Here is a 25,191-nt window from a genome sequence, read left to right as displayed (position 1 = left end):
ATAACAACCATGGCTTAGCCCAACAAGAAAATAAATTTCTGTCCTAGCACTCATAAGCTATCAATGCTTCATTCATTGTAGGGATTTAGACTCTACTGTATGTTTCTCCTTATCCTGGGAAATCTCTTTCTGAAGAAACTAGTGTTTTTTCAAGTGCTATACAGATTCTCCCTTACGTCCCAAGAGAGGAAAACAAGATGCTGGTCTTTGTAGATGAAACAATGGTGATTTAACCATAAGGCCCATGATATTATGACTTCATAATTGGACCATGTCCTGAGAATCCAAAGTAACATTTCTCTCCATGGTAATCTTCCAGTGAGAAAGAAAGAGATGGGCTATATAAGAAAATGGATTTGACAGCCACACACCATTGTGCATTTAAAGTGGACATCAGGGAATTATAAGCTTGAGTATTCCAGTCATAGGGAAGTTAAGGAACGACGAGAGGCAAAAACATGCTCGGAGGCAGGACTAGGTAAAGAAGGGGATCCTCTTCTTGGTTAACCTTGCTTCTTTAGTCTGAAATTTTTCCAAGGCAGATAACACTTGAAACTGTTTCATATCTCTCTGGCCCCTACAAAGAAGGAAACTTCTGTCTTTTGAAAAAGAAAAAAAATTGAATTTTAGGTTATTTTATAGATTTTCCCCTTTGGCTCCTCTGGAGGAAAAAATAACTACTCATTGAATATATGGAGATATATAGGTGTGTATATGTGTGTATATACATATATATATATATGTATGTCAACATACATACATACCCATTGAATATACATACATGTATATATATACACATACATACATACATACATACACACAATCCTATATACATATATATATATAGGTGTGCATATATGTATATATATATATATACATTAAACATATACCTATCTATATGCTCTGAATTTATATAAATATACTAGTCACATTTTAGTCAGGGGTTGTAATGCCATATAGATACTACCTGCACAAAGAACTGCATGGCATTAGGAGCAACAAAGACCAAAACAGCTGAAAATGAATACACATCTCTCCATTTCCATATTTACCAAATAAAACTATTATTAAGAATAGGTTCTTGCACAAATAGAGATAAGCATTTAAATAGTCTGAAGAATAATTCATGAGCTTTAAGTCTCAAACATCTGTCTCCATGTTTTATAATTGCATCAATCCATTTTAGGTATGTCTTTTATTTGCTGCAGCATTTATACACCCAAAGAAGCATAGAGTGGAGCAGAAAGGAAGCTTAGAGGTCATTATTCCAACTCCGTCATTTTATAGAAGAGGACAAAGAGGGCAAGGGAGATCAAATGACTCACCTGTGCTCACAGAGGTAATTAGCTAGCATCCCAGGAAGGACCTGCAACCAGATCCTCTAACCCCATAGCCAGTGTTTGTTTTCCCACTCTATAAATGTTGAATTAAAACAAACTGGATTACAAATGCCCCAGAGTAGTCCCCCTCAACTCAGTCCTGGACTAAATACATCTGAGGACTTGTTCTTGATTCTGGTCACCACAGGCTAGAAAGGACACTGGAAAGCTGGAAGGCATCCCAGCTTGGTGAATGGACTTGCAACCACACTGTTCAAGAGCAGACATAGGGAGGACACCATTGGGATCCCTAAATCCTTTTATAGCAGACACATGGCTGAGGGAAGAGATTTATTTTCCTTAACCACTGAGAAAGAACTGAGAATAATGAGTGGAATTTGCAAAGTCTTTTGTAATCAGGATTTACTTTGTAAGTAAAGCTTTCTGAGAATCCAACCCTTAAAAGAGTGGAATCAGCTACTTTTTGAGGTCATTTCTCACTAGAGATCATCAAAGATAAGCCACATGCCCAGATCCCTAGTATGTTTCAGAAACTAATATTGAATATCTGGGGTTCATCTAAATCAGTAGTTCTCAAAATATAATCTAGAAATCCCAAGGTTCTCTGAAACCCTTTCAGAGCATTTACAAATATAAAATTAGTTTTTATTTCTCATATTGTAAATATCTATAGATATAATCTACATAAATAAAAACTCTTTGGACAGATCTTTAATAATTTTAATAATATAAGGATACTGAGAACAAAAGTTGGAACCATAGATCTGATGGTTGCTGAAAGCCCTTTCAACTCAAGGCTTTGAGGATTCTCTATCTCTGACAATATGCCTTGTTATGTTTCCCACAAGATGTTTGTTTTCCACATCATCTTCCTCCAGGAATCAATTACTCAGTAATGGACAATTTGACTCCAAAGCATTCACGTGTTAGCCTGACTGGACAGTCATATTGTTTACACGGGAATTTTCTGGGAAAGTTTTTTCAGCAAACCATGGATCTTTCCAGATACCTCTTTTCTTACCTCTTTTCTCCATCTTTCCCAAAGCTGCCATTACTTTTCCCGTTTGACTAATTGAAAAAAGATGGCATCCAGTGGTCCAGATCTTAAAGGGTAGGGAAAACTTAGATCAGTAGAAAACTAAGAGTCAAAGAACCAAGAAAGGAAAAGGTTTAGAAGTGAGAAATAATGTAGTTAACTGAAGGGGAGAAACCTGACAAGAAAAGAGGAAGGATCCCACTAGAGAACAATAGAAAATATGGCTAAAGTAAAATTTTATTAGGATTTGAAAAGGAGTTAGTCTAATCCCTCCCAAAGCAAACTCAATGAAATCTTAAGAGGTAAAAAGACTTGTCCAGAGTCACAGAGGTCAATAATGTTTGAGTTGGCAGTGAAAAAAAAAAAATGAAGAAAACTAATGTTGAATTGTTGAATCATGGAACTCATGGGTGTGTCAAATCTGAAGAAATTTTCATATTCTTATTTTTAGCAATTAATTTTGAGCAGCTGTCCATGGTCTAGAATTATCACCAACTGAGAAATAACATAAAGAGCTACTGGCCATTTTGAGGTTAATTCTCAACTGAATTTTAGGTTATGATGTCAAGCAATTAGGAGTTAACATTCAGTTTATGTAAATGTCTATGATGGGGTGGGACAACTTGTTGGCATTTTTCCTTTTAAATCTGCTTGGATAATTCACACTAGTCAATTGAAATAAGTATTCTTCAACCAGAATTAACTCAGTCAGCAGGAGCAAGAGAGCTCTTTAAACATTGATAAGGAGAGGAAACACGAACAACTCAAAAATTTTCCCAAAGGTTCACAGGATCAGACATACTTCAAATTTGTATTTATGTCATCAGCTAAGAATAAGATACACACTGATCCTATTTCATTATCTAGGGAATTCCCAAGTACAGCGGGGCAGCTAGGTGACCCATTGGACAGATATCTGGTCCAAAATCTGGACTCATAGGTAGGTATGAAAATGTTTAAAAAGATGGCACATATTCACATATCAGATTGCTAACTGTCTTGGGAAGGGAAGAAGGTAGGAAGGGATGAAGAAAAATTTAGAACACAGTTTTTCAAGAATGAATGTTGAAAACTATTTTTACATATATTTAGAAGAATAAAATACCATGGGAAAAGGTTAAATTAAACCTGAAGGTCATTTAAATGCTTTATCTATTTGATGTTCTATTCAGCAGCCATCAAATGTCTGCAACTCTCAGACTACTTTATTTTGAAAACCAAGTTATCAAAACTATAACTGGGAAAAAAACAATGAAGAACCTTAACAACCATGGCTTAGCCCATGGAAGACTCATATTCCAAAGTTCAAACCTGGCTTTAGACCCTTACTAGTTGTGTGATCCAGAGCAAAACACTTTACCCTGTTTGTCTCAGGTTCTTTATCTGTAAAATGAATTGGAGAAGGAAATAGCAACCTCCTTCAGTATCTTTACCAGGAAAACCCCAATCAGGGTCACAATGGGTGGGACATGACTGAAATAAATGAACTCAACCTAAGTGAAGAAATTAGCTACTACCACAGCAGGGTAGCTCCTTCTCTGTCCCTTATTATTATAGAATAGAGCACTGAGAGATTGCCCAAGGTCACACACCCTGTATGTATCAGAGGCTGGATCAGAAGCCTCTTAGCTTCTAATCCATTAGATTAGCACTGAGAGGGACCCTCTGTCACTTACACCATACTGTGTCTCATGTCATGAATCAAAATAATCAATTTTAATGTTGAAGTACACATTTAAAAATCTATCCTTGAAATTAGTAAATGTGTAATTATATGTGCATTGGGATTCTTATAATTAAATGATATGATAGGAAAAAATAGCCCTGGTTCAAGATTATTGAATCTTGGGCACAAGTCTGATAAACAAAAGCAACATGACAGTAAGCGGCATTTAGTTCAGTATTTCTACCCAGTTGTTGACGTCAGATTACTCAGACAGGACAATGTTGATGCTAAGACTGCCAACATATCATTTTAAATTCATTTCAATCTCTTAGCCAATTCCTCTGAGCAGCCACGCCATTGATTAATTGACTAGGCCGGAGCTAGAGACTCCAATCAATACTATAAGGTTGAGTCAGGTCTTGTTGTCATTCAGTACATCTGGGAATTTGTAAGTAACCAGATCACTTGAACAAACAAATGCTCACGACTTCTACTCAGTAGCAGCAAGTCCCTCGTTGCTGCTTTTGCAAATCACAGAGACCGATTGGGAATTATGTTGGAGCAAAGATGTTGACAAATTAGATCTCCTTGAGAGGCGAGGATGGTGAGGATTCTGGATTGTGTCATCCAGGGGCCAGTTGAAGGAATCAGTGTGTTGAACCTAAAGACAAAGTACAGGGGACAGAAATAAGATGGTAGGAGCTTAAGGGACTACAGAAGCAAACAAAATAATGTTCTCCTTTTATAGTGACAGCACCTGAAGGGGCCAAGATAGGTTAAATGAGTCACCCAAAGTCACAAAAACAGTTGGAGGTAAGATTTGAATCCAATCAGGTCTTTTGACTCTCACCCAGTATTCTTTCCACCGTGCCATGTTGTCTCGACTTAATGGGCACTGTCAGCATTTATTTGAAAGATTTCCATGTATAAGAGGGATGAGAATTTTAGCTCCAGAGCACAGAATCAGAAACCATAATAGGTGTTGAAGAGAGAAATTTAATCTGGATGTAACCTTGCTATTCAAATGGAGAACCCTCTGCCTAGGAGGCTATGTCTTCCATCAGATATGTCTCCCATCAGAAGGCTAAATAATGCTATCAAGAGAATTGAATAATAGGAACTTAATAAGTGCTCATTGATGCCCTCTTAGATATCCTCCAACTTTGAGATTCTGTAGTAATATTTGGACACCTGGAAAAGGAACAGAATATCTAAGAGAGGGCAGGAAATAATCACTAAAGAGAACCAAATGACCCCAAAGTTGATTAGACCAATGCCTCCGGTAGTGATTGAGACAGAGCAGAAGCTTAATAAACATTAGGTGATTGATTGGTTTTTCTACTCTATTGAATCAATTAGTCAGTCATCAGCCTAACACTTGTAAGTAGTTTAAATATATGGACTCTTTTATGTTTTGTTTTATAAGTGATTTGACTAGAGAAGTCAAAAAATTAAACTAAATTACGTGTGATATTGGGCAGTCATTTTAATCATGTCCCATTTGGGGATTTCTTGACAAAGATATTGAAGCAATTTGCCATTTCCTTCTCCAATTCATTTTACAGCAGAAGGAATTGAGGCAAACAGGACTAAATGACTTGCCCAGGATCACACAACTAGTAAGTGCCTGAGACCAGATTTGAACTCAGGAAGATGAATCTTCCCGACTTCAGACCCAGTGCTCTATCTACTGTATAACCTAATTGCCTGAAGTGTATATACACGTACAATACATACATGTATATAGTTATATATGTAATTTAGTTGTATAATATAGTATATATTTTGTATATATAGATATAATTATATATGTACAATATGTGTAACATATATAGATATAGAAAAATGTAGTTGTGTTGTGTATGTTGCATATAGAGGCAACCTTAAGTTAAGGAAAAACCAATAAAATTCAAAACTTAGATGAGATGGGACTAAGAACAGGTCTCTGGTTGGTTGATTGGTTGGTTGGTTATTGTGCTTTCTTCTCAAAGAGAACTAAAATGTTATCACTATTAGAGCTGAGTTACTGTGTGTCCGACTGTAGCTGATCAGACCGATGTGATCTCAGAATGCTCTGTCACAGATCGGACACAAATAGTCCCTATGAACATTTGGGGTGGATTCTTAACTTTGAGCATCTCATGTTTCTCCTGAGCTAATTTAATTCTGCTTTGCTCATAGAGCACAGCATCTTCTCTGATAAAAGCACATTTGTCCCTTTTTTTCCCTTAAGAACTTAAGAACAAACAGGTCAGTCTAGACATGGGACCCAACCTTCCAAGAACTGGTTTATTTTACCAGTGTGTCACACACTGGCTCCCCTCCCCAGAGAAAAGAAGTGGTCTGAGGGTGCTAGCTGTGTTCACCCAGGACAGCTGAGCCGAAAGCGTTTCTTCAGAGAGCATCCATCAAGCCTTGCTCATGTGACTCATTTGCCCAACCAGCCACTTCTACACAAAGAACAAAGCTCCCTTCATGAAGATGGGAGAGCGCTCTGTCTGCCCATGTTTGGAAGAAGTGAACGGAGCTGGGGGAGCCCAACTTGCTATTCCTGACTTATGCCATCCTGAACCATCACATCCCTGGTGTGCCTGACATTGTAAAGGCTTTGATTGAACTTAAATTATAAGTTTTCTTATTGATAGATTAAGCCCTAAGCTGGATGCTAGGGAGAAAAGAACTGCTTCCTGCCTTCAGGGAGCTCATATTCTCCTACCACTTGCTAGAAGTGCTGGGGCTGCTCTGACATCATGCCCTGGTGTTGCCTTGGACCTGGACAAAGATTGCTACCAAACAGATGATGGGTTACTTGTCATATGCATCAAGCTGGGCAAGGAGCTGAAGTTCCATAGGTAGGAGAAACTGCCTCCACCTATCAAGGCTTAAAAACATCCATGATTTCTAGTGTTACTCAGGTATCCGAGACTCAAGTGGGTGGGCAATTTTCAAGTCAATTGTCACCTGGCTAATAAGAATCAGGGCAGGAATTCAACTTGATTCCCTGATGCAAAGTCTAATACTCCATTCATTTTACCCCCATATCTCTCAATTTTTCATATAAATGATGGGGGGAGGGCTGGTATTTTGGGAGCGAGATCAACCTTTCAGATGAACTCCATAATCAGTTTGCTTACTGTTGTCACCGACTGACAAGCTCTCTGACTACACTTAATGAAGCAGCCTGCCTTGGACCCTGCCTCATGAAGCTTGGGACCAGACTGCAGGGAGCTGCCTTGTTTCTGGGCTAGTCAGCCACCAAATGACCTTCATTAAACACCACAATGCCAGATTCAGATTAGGGGTTATCATGAAGATGTATAAATACTACTGTAGTCATTACCGCAGTGGGAAAGCTGACAGATTTATGTCTGAAAGAAATCATTTTACCACCAGCCCTGCTTTGGGCAAAAACAATCCATAGACTAAGGTCACAGATTCTAAATAAAGTAAGTCCCCGCGCTACATGAAGGTTAAATGTAAAATTGCAAACAAGCAGGTGCACCAGGTAAGTGGGCCATTTCTGGGAATAGTGTCGAGGAGAGGCTGAGTCCACATCTCGGGGCTCTGCCGTGATGTCGAGCACTGTCCCCCCGCAGACATGAACATTAATCAAATCAGTTATATATAGAACATCTTGCAAGCAGAGATGCCCTTCTTGTTTCTTTCTTGTCCTCTCCTGGGCCAATGATACATGACGTGTTTGTCATGAAGTGTGTTAGGAAAATGGTCTGTGGATTTTGTTCCTCATGGCAGAGAAAATTCAACCTCAGACTTTGCCTTTTCTTCAATAACCTTCTGGATTATGGAATTTATTTGGTCATTCAGATTACAGGACACTTTGGTGAATGTACAGAAGAAAGCGGTAGAGATCAGACTGGATGCAGTCAAGTAACTGGATTACTTTCAGGGCTGAAGGAACCCTTTCAGATTCTCTACTTAGCCCATCTAGGAGGCTGGCCTCCATGGGAATCTGCCGTAAGAGGAGTAACAGAGCTTCATGCATGATATTTAAACTCTTCTCACAAACTTGTTTGTTTTCTTCCCGATTTTCTTTATCTCTTAGGTCAATCATCATCTAACTCATGGTCAGAAACTCATCTTAGTTCTTAAATCTTATCATTTCCTACTCAAACCTGGAGAGCTTGACCAAAAAGTAGATTTTTAGCCGCCGTCTCAGAGAACTAATTGAGACAAAGAAAACTTCATGGCCGTTGACTATAATGACTGACTAAATGAATGTGTATCTTTTTATGTGTGGAAGAGGTTTATTTATTGCAGTTTTTATAATACGTGGAGCACAACATAGGAGATACTTCTGGAGAGTGCATCTCACCAATGGACTAGATCCCCTCTATAATGAAGATATTTATCAACCATTTTATTTCTTAGTGTATGTCAGAAGTGGTTATAAAAGTTGACTAATAGAGATGTATTCACTCTTCAAAGACAAGGCTTACTAACCATACTAATCATAATATGGGTAATAATAAAGATATATCCACTCTTGGGCATACAGGTGGCACAGTGGATAGAGTGTCAGATCTGGAGTCAAGAAGATTCATCTTCCTGAATTAAAATCTGGCCTCAAGACACTAGCTGGGTGATCCTGAGCCAGTCAGTTAATCCTGTTTGCCTTGGTCTCCTCATCTGTAAAATTAACTGAAGGGAATGGCAAACTACTCCAGCATCTTTGCCAAGGAAAATCCAAATGGGGTCATGAAGACTCAGACACAGCTGAGAAATGACACAAGAACTTCTTCAGGAGAAAGGTTTACTAGCCACAGCATCCTGGCAGATGCTGAAGAAGAAACCAGGCAAACTCAAAGGTATCTGAGAATTGACAAGTATCTGCAGAGGACAGCTGAGACATATTCTCTGATAGGAATCAAAAGAGAGCAACGCCTGGAAGATAATAAATCAAGTAAAGAATAACACCTTAATGTCCCTAAAAGTCATCCATAGCCTTGCTGCAGCACTATGAATTTTCTCCTGATTTGAGTAGGTGTTAGACATAAATAATCCCTCACATGTGCTACTTTGTTCAGGTATTCTGTCCATAGACTTTCTCCATTTATGGACCTATACATTATTCCTCTTCAGGAGCAGAATTCTCCCTGAATATATCTATAGTTGGGGAGCATGAGCTCAAGACTTTTTTTTAATGGCCTTTTATTTACAGGTTATATGTATGGGTAACTTTACAGCATTGACAATTGCCAAACCTCTTGTTCCAATTCTTCCCCTCCTTTCCCCTCCCCTCTCCCCCAGATGGCTGGATGACCAGTAGATGTTAAATATATTAAAATATAAATTAGATACACAAAAAATATACATGACCAAACCGTTATTTTGCTGTACAAAAAGAATCAGACTCTGAAATATTGTACAATTAGCCTGTGAAGGAAATCAAAAATGCAGGTGGGCAAAAATATAGGGATTGGGAATTCAGTGTAATGGTTCTTAGTTATCTCCAAGTTCATTCTCTGGGCGTAGCTGGTTCAGTTCATTACTGCTCCATTGGAACTGATTTGGTTCATCTCTTTGCTGAGGATGGCCAAGTCCATCAGAATTGGTCATCGTATAGTATTGTTGTTGAAGTATATAATGATCTCCTGGCCCTGATAATCTCAAGATTAATGAAAGGAAAGAATCTGTTCTCATTATTAAATTTTTACTTAATAAAAAGAAAAAGAAAATAACTCTTTCTTAAGAATTATATATTTTCTGTATAGTGAAAGTAAATTTATAGGTAAGAGAGTTTCTGAATGAAATACTTAGAGCCAAGTATCCACAAGTAAAGAGAAATTAGGGTACTAAAAATAAATGATACCTTTGTTGCCTAATAATCAGAAAGCCGGATTTGGAGTTAGCAGATCAGCATTCAAATCCTGCCCCCTTTTATTCACTTTTTCTAAGACTTTTACATAAATGGCAAAGGAAGGCATTTGGCCACAAATATGACCTATAATGTATTTGTCCTCATCCACAGGCTTTGGTGAAATATATCAACTTTCCAGAACCTCAGACCTATTTCTTTCATGTGGAACTTCTTCCAAAGATCCAAAGGTAGACTTTCACCTCAGGGTTTCCACCTATTCATACAAACATAGAACCAGAGTGTATAACTAGAAATGACTTCAAATGTTATCTGGTCTAAGATCTTCATTTTACAGGAAACTGAGGCACAAAGAGGTGAAATGATTTATAAAAGTCATAAGATAATTTTTAAATTTTTAACTCTCAAAACCTTTCTATGTTTGGTACAGCAAAGTTCTAAAATAAGATGTTTTAAAAATGCTGCTTCAGAAAGGGATTTCCAACACCAGCTCTACCTAATAGCAGAAAATTGACCCTTAGCCAAAAGGGAAATATCAAGCGAAGGGTAGAGCTCTGAAGGCTATCCTCACTTACAAAAAGAATACAAGAATCCCCTCCACAACATTAATGGCATTTTCTTTGCCCTGAAGATTCCTAACAAGTCCTCAATTCTTAAAAAAAAAAAAAAAAAAAACAATTTTCATTAGTTTTCCTTACCTCTTGTCTAAATTTGCTTTTTAAACCTTCTTTATAATCTATTAATTTTCATTCTTTCCTCTGGATCCAAGATGAAGAAATTAATCCTTCCACATAATCTGTCAGGTTCTTGAGGCAGAAATCAACTTCTTCTTGCCTACTCAGTCTTCTCTTCTCAATGGTAAACATCCCTAATCCCCATCTAAACTCTCTCCTGAGAGACTGGAATCTCACAAAAAGCACACATTAATGAGGATGTGTCTTGAAACCCCCACAAAGTCATATTCTTCTCCCAACTTTAGAGGTTTACAAGGTTCTAATTGAATTCCCAAGACGATCAGAAAAATGCTATGTTGCCTAAATTCAAATTATTGCTGGAGAAACTAAGATTTCCTTCTCTTCAAAATGGGGGTTCAGCTTAGTCAATTACTACTTAGTGTGGAGACTAAGAACTTTTCTACTATATATTTTTTAAAATAATAACTGTGAATAGTATATCTGGGTTTCAAACAAATTTTCTTGTCTTCCCAATCCAACCTATTCCATTTTCATTATACATTAGTCTCTTTCATAAGACTGGTATAATTTCATCTGAAGTGAAATTATAACCAAATAATCATTAAATTGTCTAAAAACCAATCTCATAAGCAAGTGTACAAGTCTCTAATATGGTTGATCTGAATTCTTGCTGTTCCTGATCATTGACTAATAAAATGGGCCCATTCACTATCTTGAAAATTACCTATTAAAATCCTCACATACATTATTGTGCACACATAGCTGAAGAGGCAAGGAAAGACTGACTCTATTTAAAAGGAGCCAGTATTTTTTGGTGTTTTGAAGGCCAAATAGCAAAGGTCACTTGTAAAACTCAGTGGGAAAAGCAAACTATAAAAATCACTCATCTATCTAGCAAAGAACAAAGGGAACAAAAAAAAAAATGACAATAACAACAACTCTTACAAAATAATAATCTTCTTTACTAAAGCATAAATTTTTATTTTAAATATGCTTTTAATCTACTTTTATACATGAGTTAGAAATAAACACTAAAACAAAAATAAAATAAAATATAGCCATTCTTGAGACTATGAAATAATATAGTTTTGTTTTGGTTTTTTGGTCAAGAAATATTCTGTTCAATGAGTGTAGACCATAACATGGAGTTCTCATTCTTTCTATTGCTATTTGCTTGCTTTTTGTTTCTTTCTCAATTTTTTTCCTTCTTGATCTGATTTTTCTTGTGCAGCAAGATAACTGTATAAATATGTATACATATATTGGATTTAATATATATTTTTAACATATTTAACATGTATTGGACTACCTGGCTTCTAGGGGAAGGGGTGAGGGGAAGGAGGGGAATATTTGGAACAGAAGGCTTTGCAAAGGTCAATGCTGAAATATTACCATGCATATGTTTTGTAAATAAAAAGCTTTAATAAAAAAAAAGAAAGTAAATTCTATTCAATAACTTAATTTGCCATCTCTTAGAATGAGGTCACTCAAGTGCATGAAAGTAAGGTTCTCATAATACCAAGAGTGATGGATTAAATTTACATAAGATCTGTGGAGGTAGATATGGTACAGAATAGGAATGATGTTCAAAAGATGTGTAGGTAATGATGTCATAGGCAGTTATGGGAATGATCCAGGCTGCCATTAATTAATAAGGGAAATCTCATTCTGTTTTTGAATAATGTCTGCACCTAATATATTAGGAGATGAAATACACAACTAGGAAATATTAATCCCCAGAAGGAGGTGTTGGTTTTTTTCCAAACACAATTCACTGCCAGAATCAAGACATAGTGAATGGCATTTACTCATGATGAATCCTATATGGTGATTAAAAAAAAAAAAAAAACATATTCAGGAAATGTATCCAGCAGTGATGTAATTTAATATGCATCCAAAACTTATTAATTTTTTACATACTGAGTATAGGTCAGTGGAGTCAAACTAAAATAGAAATCCAGACCATTAAGCCATGTATAAGGATCCCTTAAGCTTTATATTGACTTAGAAAAACTATATATTAACATTATCTATGTTTTATTGTATTTTTATTTATTTTGTTAACTATTTCCCAATTATATTTTACTCTGGTTCTGCTTGCCGCCCCTGGTATAAATGAAATAGCTTATAAGAACTTTTATTTCTTTTAACAGATGCAGGCAGAGCAAGAGTGCAGAACAGAAAATCTAACTTTTGCCTAACTAGACTTGTTAAGAGAAATTCAAAGTGGTGGTGATTTGCATTGGTTACGAATGGCATCTTGGGAATGTAAGAGAGTCAAAATGACTTTTTCTTCAAAGTGAAATGTAGAACTAAAGTCAGATGGTGGAAGTTCATGTGAGAGCAGAGGAGTTCAAAAGACCAAGTCTGCTGCCCAATGGCTCTTCTAGCTAGCTGGCTGTGATCTGCATCACAAAAGAGCTAAAGATATCCTCTGGCTATCAGCTAAAGAGTTAACAGACTCCTCAGTGGAGAAACTGCATCACAGCTGAAAACCCAGAAGATGGCAGCATAGTTCAGGATCAGTTCAGCATAGACACCTACAGTAGAACAACAGGACAATTCGTCATTTTACCTCATAAAGAGCTAAAGAGTTTTGTGATAATATGAACTGCCCAGAACAGGAATATTTCTTGGCCATTTGTGTCTCCCTATATATGTTCACAATCCTTAGTCACCCATATTGCCTGGGAGTGTGTCTCTTCCTAGTGACAAAGTAACCTATTGGAAACTCTACCCTTGTATAGAATATTGTCGTTTATTTTGCTATGTTGTTTAATTAAATGTCATGTTTTGAACTAAGTTTCCCCTGGTTGGTCTAGTAAAAAAAAAAAAAAATACAACACTAAGGGCTCTTAAGGTCTGGTTTTAAATAGATGATAACCAATGAAGTCTTTGAAACATGGGGTAATTTCCCAGAAACCATAGCACAGAGAAGCCTCAGAACTAAGACAGGCAACTTCCTTAAAGGTTTTCTTTACTTTGTTCTCCTAGTTCTTTTAAAAGGAAATATTTTACTCATAATAATTGTTCTTCCTCTGACTTTTGATTCAACAGAATGGCAAGCCACTCAAATATAGTAATGTAACTTGTGGCCCATTACCAAAGCTCTGTGTTCATCCCAATGTGTTCCATCTGCTTTTTAAAAAGTGAATAATACTGATTTGATTCATCAGTCACTGAACAAAAAAAAAAAAGCCCTCTATTTTTTTTTTCCCATAAAAAAGATTTAAGCAAAGGTATCTAATAGAATGACTGTGACAAAGAACGCATCCATTTAATGGAAATATCTATTTAGATAAAGAAGGAAACTTGCAAGTCATCTAGTCAAACTCTTCATTTTATAGAGGACAAAAGAGAATCCCAGTAAAAATAAGTATTTGTGAAATGAAAATAAGGAAATGTATTTTAACTTGAATAATTTGTAATCAACATTTTCCAAAATATTTCTTATGTTTCCTTGTTGACTACAGAGATAATGTTGTCTCTATAGTTTATTTTAGAATTCTACTTCCTTTATTCAGATTCCTTCTTACTCAACTTATTATATTCTCCGAATTTTTTGTTTTTCATTTTTTACAGTGTCATAATATCCTATTAAATATAATTATTTGCACAAACTGTAAAATAGGGAATTTCATCAGTATTTGGGCAAACACTTTGTTTCTAGTTTTTTACCATCAAAAAAAAATTACTGCTATGGATATTGTACCCAAAGGTCCCAAGTAGGACCTTTCTTTCTGACATTGACATCGTTAAGCTATAAAACCATTAGAGGAATTGATGTATTAAAGACTATGAGCAATTTGGCAAATTTTCCTGCATAATTTCTAATTATTTCCAAAATAATTGAACTAATTCACAGCTCAACTAGCACTGAATTATTGTGTTTATCTTTCCCTAGCCTTCTAACATTGACCTTTTGAATACTTTATTACCTTATTCTAATTGAATGGGTGTGAAGCTAGAGCTGGGAGCCATTTTAATTTACATTTCTCTTATTATCAGTGATTTAGAACATTTTAAAAAGACTGGTGTTTATAGGTAACCTTTTTTCCCTTGGAAAAATTGTGTGTACCCTTTGACCAATTATTGGTTGGGAAATGGCTCTGAGTCTTATATAGTTAGTTTAATTCCCTATAGATTTTGGATATCAGAGTTTTACAAGAGATGTCTGATTATTTTTAATTAAACTAACTCTATCTTTTCTTATTCTGGTTACATTTGTTCAACACCCATAAAAATCATCATGCATTTTCATAGGTTAACTCCAAATAGTTTCTGCCTGGCTATTGTTATGAATTTTAGTATTTTTACATAAATGGATGCTATAGTTTGTCAAAGCTTTTTCTATATGTATTAATCACAAACTTTTATTATCTTACTATTTTAATGATTAATTATCATAATTGTTTTCTTAATATTAAACTATCCTGTCGTTAATATAATTACAACTTGGTTATAATTTTTTTTTAATATATTGCCTTAATCTCTTTGCTAAAATTAACTGCATCTATGTATTTTGACTTGTGGCCTCTATTCTATTCTTATCTGTAACATTGATTTTTTTTTAATGGTGGTAAATAATATGTTCATTTTCCATTTTGTATTTTTACATTTATTTATGATAAAGCAAATGAAATATATATGTATATATGTGTATTTTGTGTGTGTGTGTGTGTGTGTGTGTGTGTGTGTATTTGCTGAGGCAATTAGCATTAAGTGACTTGCCCAGAATCACACAGATCTAGGAAGTGTTAAGTGTCTGAGGCCATATTTGAACTCAGATCCTCCTGACTTCAGGGCTGGTGCTTGATCCACTACCACACCCAGACTGCCCCTAAATGAAATATTTTTAAGGTAACATGATATATTAATATATAAAATCATCTCCCTTTTATAACTGCAGTGTCTAGCAAATCTATTTTTCAGCATTATATTTAGATCTTAAAGTTTTACTTTTTGCTTGATTTATCAAGTTCTAAAAGAAGAATATTAAGATCACCTTTGATTATTGTCTTACTTTCCAGATCTCTTTCTATTTCGGTTAGCTTTTCCTTTTCATATTTAAATTCTTGCCCTTCAGCAAATCTTTAATATTAATATTGCTTCATTACTTATGTTGTCCTTAAGCATAATTTAATTTTCCAGATTATTTCTCTGAATAGTATCTATTTTTATAGTTATGTTATTCAAAGCCATGATTGTCCATCCTGATTTTTTAAATTCACTTGAAATAATAATCCTTAATTGAGCCCCTCATTTGAACTGTATGTATGTATTATTTTGTGTGTACAAAGTGGTCAGACTTCCTTCCCTTACCCATTCCACCATTCTCTTTCACTTAGAACATTAATATTCAAGGTTATAATATTTCAAGGTTTTTCTCCTACATCAAATTTTCTTGTATGTATTGTTTAACGAGGTAGACTTCTGCAGTTTGTTTTGCTTGCAGAACTCTGATCATAATCTTCTTTCACAGACACCAGCAAAGTGCAGTGGCAATATCACCTTAGTAGAATTGACCCAGTCTCAATTTCCAACCCTGCTTTTTACTATGTGACCCTAAGAAAATCAGTTAATCTCTCTGAATCTCAAATGTTTCAAGTGTAAAATAAGGAAATTGACTAAATAATCATAAAAGTCCCTTCTACTTCTAAATCTGTGTTGCTATGATATAGAACATAACTCTAAAGCCCAGCCTACTTTAAATTCCTTGGTCCTACCTTTATTATCATACTCTCTTTTTGTTCTTTGCATATCTCCTTGCCCTACCCAGGTAAGGTTAGGATTGTGGTTCAAGATTTCCCCTATTCTCCTATCCACTATTTCAGCCTGCAAATTTATTTAATGATTTTAATTTATCTCAATCCATTCCAAAAAGTATTAATTGTGTCTTCTTCCCTACTCCTTCACATGTCTAGGATCTACTATTTGATCTCTAACTGATACTTCTTTAAGGTGAGACTTCTAAAAGATAACAGATTTATAGGTTTCTTTGCCCTACTCAGATATGACTGTGGAGCCAAATTTGCCCTGTCTCCAATCCCTCTATATTTGTTTGCAAGATCCCCATCTTTAGTAAGTACTTCATTCCCAAAAATATTGATTTATGAAAGAGACAATGTCTCACAATAGAAAATGTGTTCAGAATGTAGTCACAGAATCTGGACAGATTCTAGACTGGCAATCCAGGGACCAAGCCTGGTAAAACAAAGTGTAGAACAAAATACTTCCACGGTCCCCTCACTGTGTAAATATATGATGCTATTAATTTCTTCCTCCTCATGCCTATCTCCTTGTAGATTTTCTTTTCTTCTTTTCTAGTGGATTTTACCTTTAAACATCTTTCTTCTGAAAAGCACCAGTCTCATCTCCTGCTAATAGCACATAGATATTGATTCAACGATTTCATCTTTTCATGTTGCTGGATAAAGTGCTAGATCTGAAAACAGCAAGACCTGAGCTCAAATCCAGTTTCAGAACTTATTGGTACCATAATCTGGGTTAAGTTACTTAACCTCTACATCAATTTCCACATCTGTAAAATGGGAATATTAAAATCACCTGCCTCCCAGAGTTAATGAGGAGAAAATTAGGTGGCATATACAGAGTACTTTATAAACCTTGAAATTTTACAAAATATTATTTGTTTATATAAATTAATGGTCTGCTCATCTGTGATTTTTCCTGTAGGAATGACATGTCTTTATTCTAAAATGTATTTTTTTCATTGATGATTAAACTTACATTACTAGGAAATGCTTTTGGGGGGGTACAAATAGTTTTCTTTTCAGAATGTCATATTCTAGCTTTTCCTTTCTTTCTTGGGATCAGATCATTCAGACTTACATAATTGAGACTTTTACTCTGATAAATGAAGACATCTTCCTGAATGATTAATAGACTTTCCATTAAATGTTGAAGCTCTGGTAATTGTTGACTCCATTTGTTGAAAAGTTGAACTTGGTTTTTTTTCTGCCAGAATCCTGTGGATTCTGTCAATCAGTACTTTTTTCCCTGCTTCTAAAATTCCTGGTGATTTTATTGTATGATTTCTTGAAGTATGATATTAACACTTTTTGTTTCATCAAGCTTATCTGGAAGATCAATGATTTTCAGATTGTCTCATTGAGTGTTGTTTTAAATGCCAATTACTTTGACTTGTGGGGATCTTAAGAGTTCTTTCAAATGTGTTTTTTTTTTTAATTTTAGAATAGTATACTTCCATCTCCACATGTCTGAATTTCAAATTGGTCAATTCATTTTTAAGATATCCATTGCTTTAGTAAGATTTGTCATCATTTGTTCTTCACAATTCTCCTTTTTGCTTTTTTGGATTCTTCTTTGAGAATTCTAATTCCCATACTAATTTCCACTATTATTTATTCACTTAATTCCTTTTGAGGTTCTAAAACACTTTAGAAATTTTTATGATTAGCCATTTGTCACTTTAGGGGGCATATTATTATTGTTCCAATGGTGTCACTCTCTGTTTAAGGGTTTTCTTTGCTGTTTTCTACTGTAAAATATTTATTCATAATATTAGGGCCTTTTTTATTGCTGTTAACTATTTTTTTCCACTTTCACTGAATCTGCTTCTCAGATTTACCTGATATTTAGTAAGAGGGAGACAGTATCCAGATTATCTCAGAAAAATCTTGGATTCTTTCAACATGATTCTTCTAATCACTTGCCTACTTGAATGACATTTATAGACTAGGAAAGAAATGTAGATTTATTCTACCCATGTAAATAATAAATTATCCTAACTTCTAAAATATTCCTGGAACTGCATTAGTGCCCATTTGCATTCTTCTTTAATATAAAACAGCTGTTGCATTTTTCATTTTATTCCATTTTAAAGAGAAGGGACACAATGGGCCCCAGCTCTAATCACATATCACTGCTCTGCCTCATTAAGAACAGAATCACATCCATTCCCAACACTCTAAAGTCTGATCACAAACAGGCATTTGCTCCATTTTTAAAGCTAAAATGTGACCAGAAAATGGTTATGTAAGTTTCCAAGCGACCAATAAAGATTAAAGAAGACAATTCTGATACACATTGTCTTAATTATACAATCCTGGATTTAAAGTGTTGTGTTTTTTTTCCTTACCATTAATGTACAGAATTTGCATGCATACACAATATTATACAGGTAAAAAATTAGCTAGTAAAGTCTTTTTTTTTTGTACCTCTCTTGCTCATGGGGAGTCATAAAATTGATTTTATTAATGATGAAAAACTAGTGTTTCCATCTCTATATTTCTAAACTTTGAATTCTCATGTCTTGATATTATAAGCATTTAGAGCTATTTTAAAATAAATTTTATTTTTATCTCCTCCTAGCAGATTTTATTAGTGAAAGTAACTATTGATTTTTGTAATTTTGTTTTATGACCTGCTACTCTCAGGCTATTTCTTCATGTAAAATGGTGATGATAATAACAGTACACATCTCACAAGTTTGTTGTGAAGATCATATGGAATGGCATATGTAAAGCACTTTATGAATTTTAAAGAACTATAGAAATGTCAATTTTATCAATCATAATCATAATATTGTTATCCCTTTTATTATTTTTATTATAAGCCTGAGATTCTCTAATAAAATTTAATTTAATTCTCTAATTAAAACATCAAATTTTCAGCAATAGAAATAAATTTGATTCCTCTTTGCCTATACTTAGTTTTTAATTCCTTTATTCTCCTATTTGCTATTTTGGATTCTTCTTTGAGAATACTAACTCCCACACTGATTTCCGCCACTATTTCTTCCTTTGATTTCTCTTGAGGTTCTAAACCACTTTGTAAGTTCTTGTGATCATTCCATTATCACTGGGGCAGAGAGGTGGTTATAATTTGCATTTTTGCAGTGCTTTCTGGTCTTATTGCTATAGCTAGTCTTTCTAAAACACCATCAAAAATAGCAGCAATAATAAGCATCCTTTTTTTACCCCTGATCTTATTGGAAATGCTTTTATTATTGTGTCTTTATTACAGATACTTATAATCTCTGATATTAAATCAAAAAGTTTATCAAACTGAGGAAAGCCCAATTATTCTAATGATTGGAGTGTTTTTTTTAATAAATATTAACATTGTGCTTTGTTGAAGACTTTGGCTATACCTGCTAACAGATCTAAATGATTTTTATTTTTTAATTAATGATTATTTTTAATGAAGGAGTGGACATTCTGTGACAAACTTTTTTAAGACCATGGACAAGAATGACACAACATGGGGGAGCAGGAATGAATTGGTTTGGATCTGTGTCACTGGGGGAAACTCCCAAATCAATAAGATTAGAAAATTATTTGAGAACTGAGTATGATTATAGATTATTTATAGATTCCCTAATGTTGAATTATTCCTGAATTTGTTTTAAGCCTAACTTGTTTATAGAAAATGTTTTAAAATAGATTTATAGCTTTTTTTTCTATTACTACAAAATTTGGCATCAACATTTATTAGTGTCATTGGTTTATAGTTTTTTTATAATATATCATCATAAACTAATTTATAATGCTAAAAAATGCCTAAAGGAAGCCAAGAGGAAGTCATTGAAACTTCCTTACTAATTGAATTCCAGGCTTTCAATTTCTCCCTTTGTCAACTTTTTCTCCTTTCCATCAATAAAATAATTTCTCTAAGTACAGGTCTAACCATGTCTCTACCCTGTCAAGAAACATCAGTAACTTCTTATTTCCTTTAGGATAAATACACATTTTTCACCATAATAGTTAATTACCATTCTGAGGTGATTGGTTGATACGGTGAATAGAACAGAGAGATATTTGTCAAAAGGCTGGACTTGGAGCTCACAAGATCTGAATTCAAATCTTGTCTTAGACACTTACTAGATCCATGATCCTGAGTAAATCACAACTTCTTTTTGTTTCAGTTTTCTCAACTATAAAACAGGGTTGATGATAGCGCTTATCTCATAGAACTGAGTAATGATCAAATGAAATAATAATTATGAAACATTTAGCACAGTGCCTGGCACATATTAGGTGCTTAATAAAAGGTTATTCTCCTAGTTTCCCCTTCCTTATTTTACTTTTCAGGCAAACTGGATTATTTTAAATTCTCTGAAATTAGAATTAAATCTGCCAGTCTATCAGCTCACCTTCAATTCTTGTCTGAAATGCAACCCCACCCTTCATTTCTGCCTCTTAGAAACCCTAGTTTCATTAAAGAATCACTTCATTTGCCATCTATATAGAGAAATTTCAGATCTGTTAGTTGTTAATGCTAATTTTCCCTTCTCCAAATTATTGTGTATATACTTACATTCCCATAATAGAATATAAAGTCCTAGAAGACAGAGATAATTTTAAATTTTACCATTATTTGCCTAGCATAATGGTTTGAATGTAATAAATACTTGATAAATCTATAGTGGATTAGACTAGGACTCTCAAACTAATGTTGTACAAATGACCTCTATGCTTTTACAATGCTATGTCTTATGTTATAATTATTTGTATATTTGATTTAGCTTTCATTTTAAGAAAATCTGAAAGTAGCTATTTCTTTTTCATCTACTTCATTGATGGGTGATTAATGAATAAATAAGTGATTTATTTCATTGCCATGCTAAACATGGCATCTTATCCACATTGAATAAGATACATCTTGGAGGGAGCAATAAGGGACAAATGACATTAAACAACTAAACATTTGTGATTCACAAGTCAAAAACTATTTAAGATCAAAGTTTTTTTTTAAAACCTATAGTGAGCTGGAAAATTAAAAAAAAAGAACCTGAGATTTGCAGAATTAATGAGACTATAGTAAGTGATTTCAGTGTCAGGGAATTTAGACTGAAGGGTTGGGAAAGGGCAAAACCAGAGATCAAAAATGATTAGAGATTTAGCAGCTCAAAATTCAGAAGACTCAAGTCAGAATTCAGAAATTTTTGAAATACATCATAGGTCTTGGCTAAGTAATTTAACCTTCCAGAGTTCCATTTTCCTGATCTTTAACATGAAATATATTGAACTAGATAGGCTTTGTGGTCTCTGAATAAAGACATCTTCTATTCTTGCCCATGTTCATTTGTCAAGGAAGAAAAGGGAAAGGAGGGTAATAAGCATTTATTAAAAACCTACTATGTTCTAGGCACTGTACTGAATACATTAGGAATAATGTCTCATTTATAATAATTCCCTTTGTTGTGGTCAATGGCAGTTGTAAGTCACTCTAAATTAAGGATTGATATATGTCTTCTATAGCTAAGTGAAAATGTAGAGAAGAGCCCTGTGATGAGGATGGATTTTTTTTTTTTTTGCCTTAGGATATCTCTACACAGCTTTATGATGATTCATTCCCAGAGGAAAGAAAATTGGATTTACTCATCAGCATCAATGACACCAATAAGCAATAATCATCTTCATGTCATAAATGAGAAACAGATCTTTATACCTACAGAATGAAAAATACCGCACAAAAGAAAATGACCTAGCTTGAGTTTTCAGCCATCCTCCCAAATGAATCAGCTTGGCTGCCCCACTGATCTGATTGATTGCTTAAAAATTGGCAATTAAGACCTCTGGGGAAAAAATGACTTGACTGAAAAATGGTTGATTCTCTGGCCACTTACAAACATAATGTGAAATGAAAGGAGGTTAAATGATTCACTCAAGGTCACTCAGTAAGTAAGCTCATGATGATAGAATCACTTGAATCCATTACAAAACAAGTTAGAAAGTAAGAAAATTGACATAGAATCTTTACCCAACAAATCATCCACAAGAAAATCTTCTCAAAAAGTATCAGTACATATTAAAAATAAGAGTAAATTGTGTGAAGGAAGAGAGAGTAGGACTTGCTTATTACATGGTAATATATTGACAGTATACCATTGTGCTTCTCAATGCATTACCAAAAAAAGGTTTCTAAGATGGAAGATAATCACTGAAGGAGATGCACTGTTCCTGAACTAACTTCAAAGTCCTAACTTATAGGCACAATATTTCCCATGTTTATTATTGGTTGAATCCACTCTACATTCCAGGATTATTATTCTATGACTGATATCTTCTGGTACCTACTATTTAATCTCTTCTTGATTTAGGTGAAATTCTGGAAACTTCCTCTCAGTCTTAGTTTTGGATCAAGGTTCTCTGTGCACGAACCAGGCAGATATGAGGCAAAGCCATCCCTTGTAAAAGTGAGAATTATGGAATATGCACCAATATGTGGCTTCAGTTGAGTATATTTTATTTGAATTCTAATGATTTTATCCATTGGCTTTAGGAGTTGAATTCTAAACCACTGAAAGGGGAACTACAAAAGTAGAAAGGTTTTTTCCCCTCCCCAAGAAAATGGTCCCATTTTAGCTCTTAACTTTTAAAAGGGATCTCACCTAATCAGCAACTGGATATTCCTACCCAACACATGTCATTGCGTGTCTTTGCATTTATATAGTTTACAACACCACCTTTTCACAATTTTTTCCTCTCTAACAATTATTTGGTTGATTTACAATTTGATTTACCTTCTGATTTATTTCTATCCACTAATAGTCTTTCTAGTTAGCCAGTTATCCCTCCAGGGAGCTTAACCAGATTGGCAAATTAGCACTACTTTTTCAGTAGACAGATAAATATTTCACTCTGCCTAAGTATGGAGGGCAGCTCTCAGTGGTGAAATAAATCAGAACTTTTCTATAGATTTTCTTTATCTATAGTATAATACTTGATATAGTTATATCAATAATAAGAAAGAGGAAGATTAAGAAGAGAAAGAGAAGGAGAAAAAGAAAAGAAAGACAAGTAGGGAAGGAGAAGTAATAAAGGGAGAGAAGGAAGAAGAAATGATGGAAGAAAGAGAAATAAGAGGAGACTCTATGCATCTAGAATATGATTGTACCATTATATTCTAATAGTCACGTGGAATACTGGGCACAGTTCCCAGTACTATATTGTGGGAAGAGCATTGATTATCTACCCTGATTAAGAGAAAACAAAATGGTAAAAATCCCCTTAGTTCATTCCACACTGAGACCAGCAAAAGGAAATAGAGATGTTTAATTCCAGGAAGAGATAATTTAAGGGGAACATGGCACTGTCTATATGTATTTAAAGGATTTTTGCACACAAGGGAGTTAGATTTACTTTGCTTAGCATCTAAGAACACACACTAATGGAGGAACACATGAAATTTGCAAAAACAAAATATTAGGCTTGATGCAAAGAATATAAGATCCCGATGTGTAAATATCCTTTTTTAACAAAAACATTTTGTCACAAAAGCATAAAACACTGCCTTAAGGGCACTATGCTAACAAAATTTGACTAAGATATGTCAAAATTGTGCACTATTTCTTGAAAATTCATAAGACATCATTGTTAGACAAGCCTCTGATTATTAATATTAAGGGACAGTGAAAATTGGAAGATGTATACTCCCCAGTGGGATTTGCTACCATCATAGAAAAGATCCTCCACAGAATTCAAGCAAAAAGGGATTACCCATAAAGGCTAAGATTGTCCATATATTCTTGTTGGCAAATGATGTCATAATAGTACATCAAGCCCAAGAAGCTTACAGAAGCTCCCAAGAGTTCCATTCTACTCTACCCCACCAGAAGTGTTTGACAGGAATCATGGTGTACACTAACCTCCCTACTACACCAACATATTGCTAGTAAATGCCTTAAACTGACTATTAGAGTCACAAGATCCCAATCATAGCTTATAAAAGAGAAAATGAACTTTCTGATCCTATGTTAGATAGATGTCTGGACATAGGGAGCTAAAAAATAATAGAGTTAATCTTAGCTCTTGGCCTTTGTTAGCTTTTCCTTCATAAATAGAGCAATTTCATGCCTCAAATCTGTATTCTAAGACTGATCAATATGCCCTGGTCTAGTTCCCACACTTCAGTATGTAGCATTGAGTTTGTAGATGGCCTTGAAGAACTGAAGCCCAATGGATGGCAGAAAATGGCAGCGTGCCAAGCATAGGACAAAGACATCCAGTAGAAGGGATTCCCAGAAGGATAATGTGATATTCTGTAATGAGAGAAACAACAGTACCATGAAGTGACACTGCCAAATCTGAACCATTAGAGGTATGAGTTTTTCCAGTTAAATGTGTCCTTCCTCACTGATACATATACCCCAAGCATACAAGTTACTGACAAAGCCCATACTGTGACTTGTCCATGTGTTGTCATCCCTCATATACATGCTCCTGTGCCATATGTGCTCTTATACATGGGCCTCTATAAATGTTCTGTGGTTATACAAGGTCTCTGCATGTCAGTCAACTGTCAATAAGCATTAATTAAATGAATGCTATATGCCAAAAACCAGGAATAAAAAAAAAAGTCCCAGAATGGGCCCATATTCTCATGGAGCTCATACTCTAAAGGACTGTGTATATATATATGAATGCTCTTCAACTGCTGATGTGGTTACCACTGCAAGAATATACTCCATCTGTTTATGAGTTTAACCATATTATCATTTTTCAACACTTTCTTTAACATGTTACTAGATTTAACACTTTTTATTTTGCATTAATGTGGTTTCTAGCTAACGGATAAAAGCCAAAATGTTAGCAGAGGCCCAGAAATCACAGTTTTGAGTAAGTACTAAT

General features: G+C 34.7%; 1 long non-coding RNA gene across 1 annotated transcript; it reads left to right on the top strand.

Moving 5' to 3' along the window:
* The first annotated feature begins 300 nt into the window (after positions 1-300).
* On the top strand, positions 301-22,784 carry LOC116421650. The gene is made up of 3 exons (XR_004232126.1): positions 301-478; positions 1,209-1,339; positions 21,882-22,784. It is a non-coding gene; the product is annotated as an uncharacterized LOC116421650 (long non-coding RNA).
* Positions 22,785-25,191: the final 2,407 nt, after the last annotated feature.

This window comes from Sarcophilus harrisii, chromosome 1 (genome assembly GCF_902635505.1).
Source record: "Sarcophilus harrisii chromosome 1, mSarHar1.11, whole genome shotgun sequence".
NCBI classification, from domain to species: Eukaryota; Metazoa; Chordata; class Mammalia; order Dasyuromorphia; family Dasyuridae; genus Sarcophilus; species Sarcophilus harrisii.
Note: the sequence above shows the minus strand (reverse complement) of the source record. Positions and strands in the feature narration are given on the sequence as shown.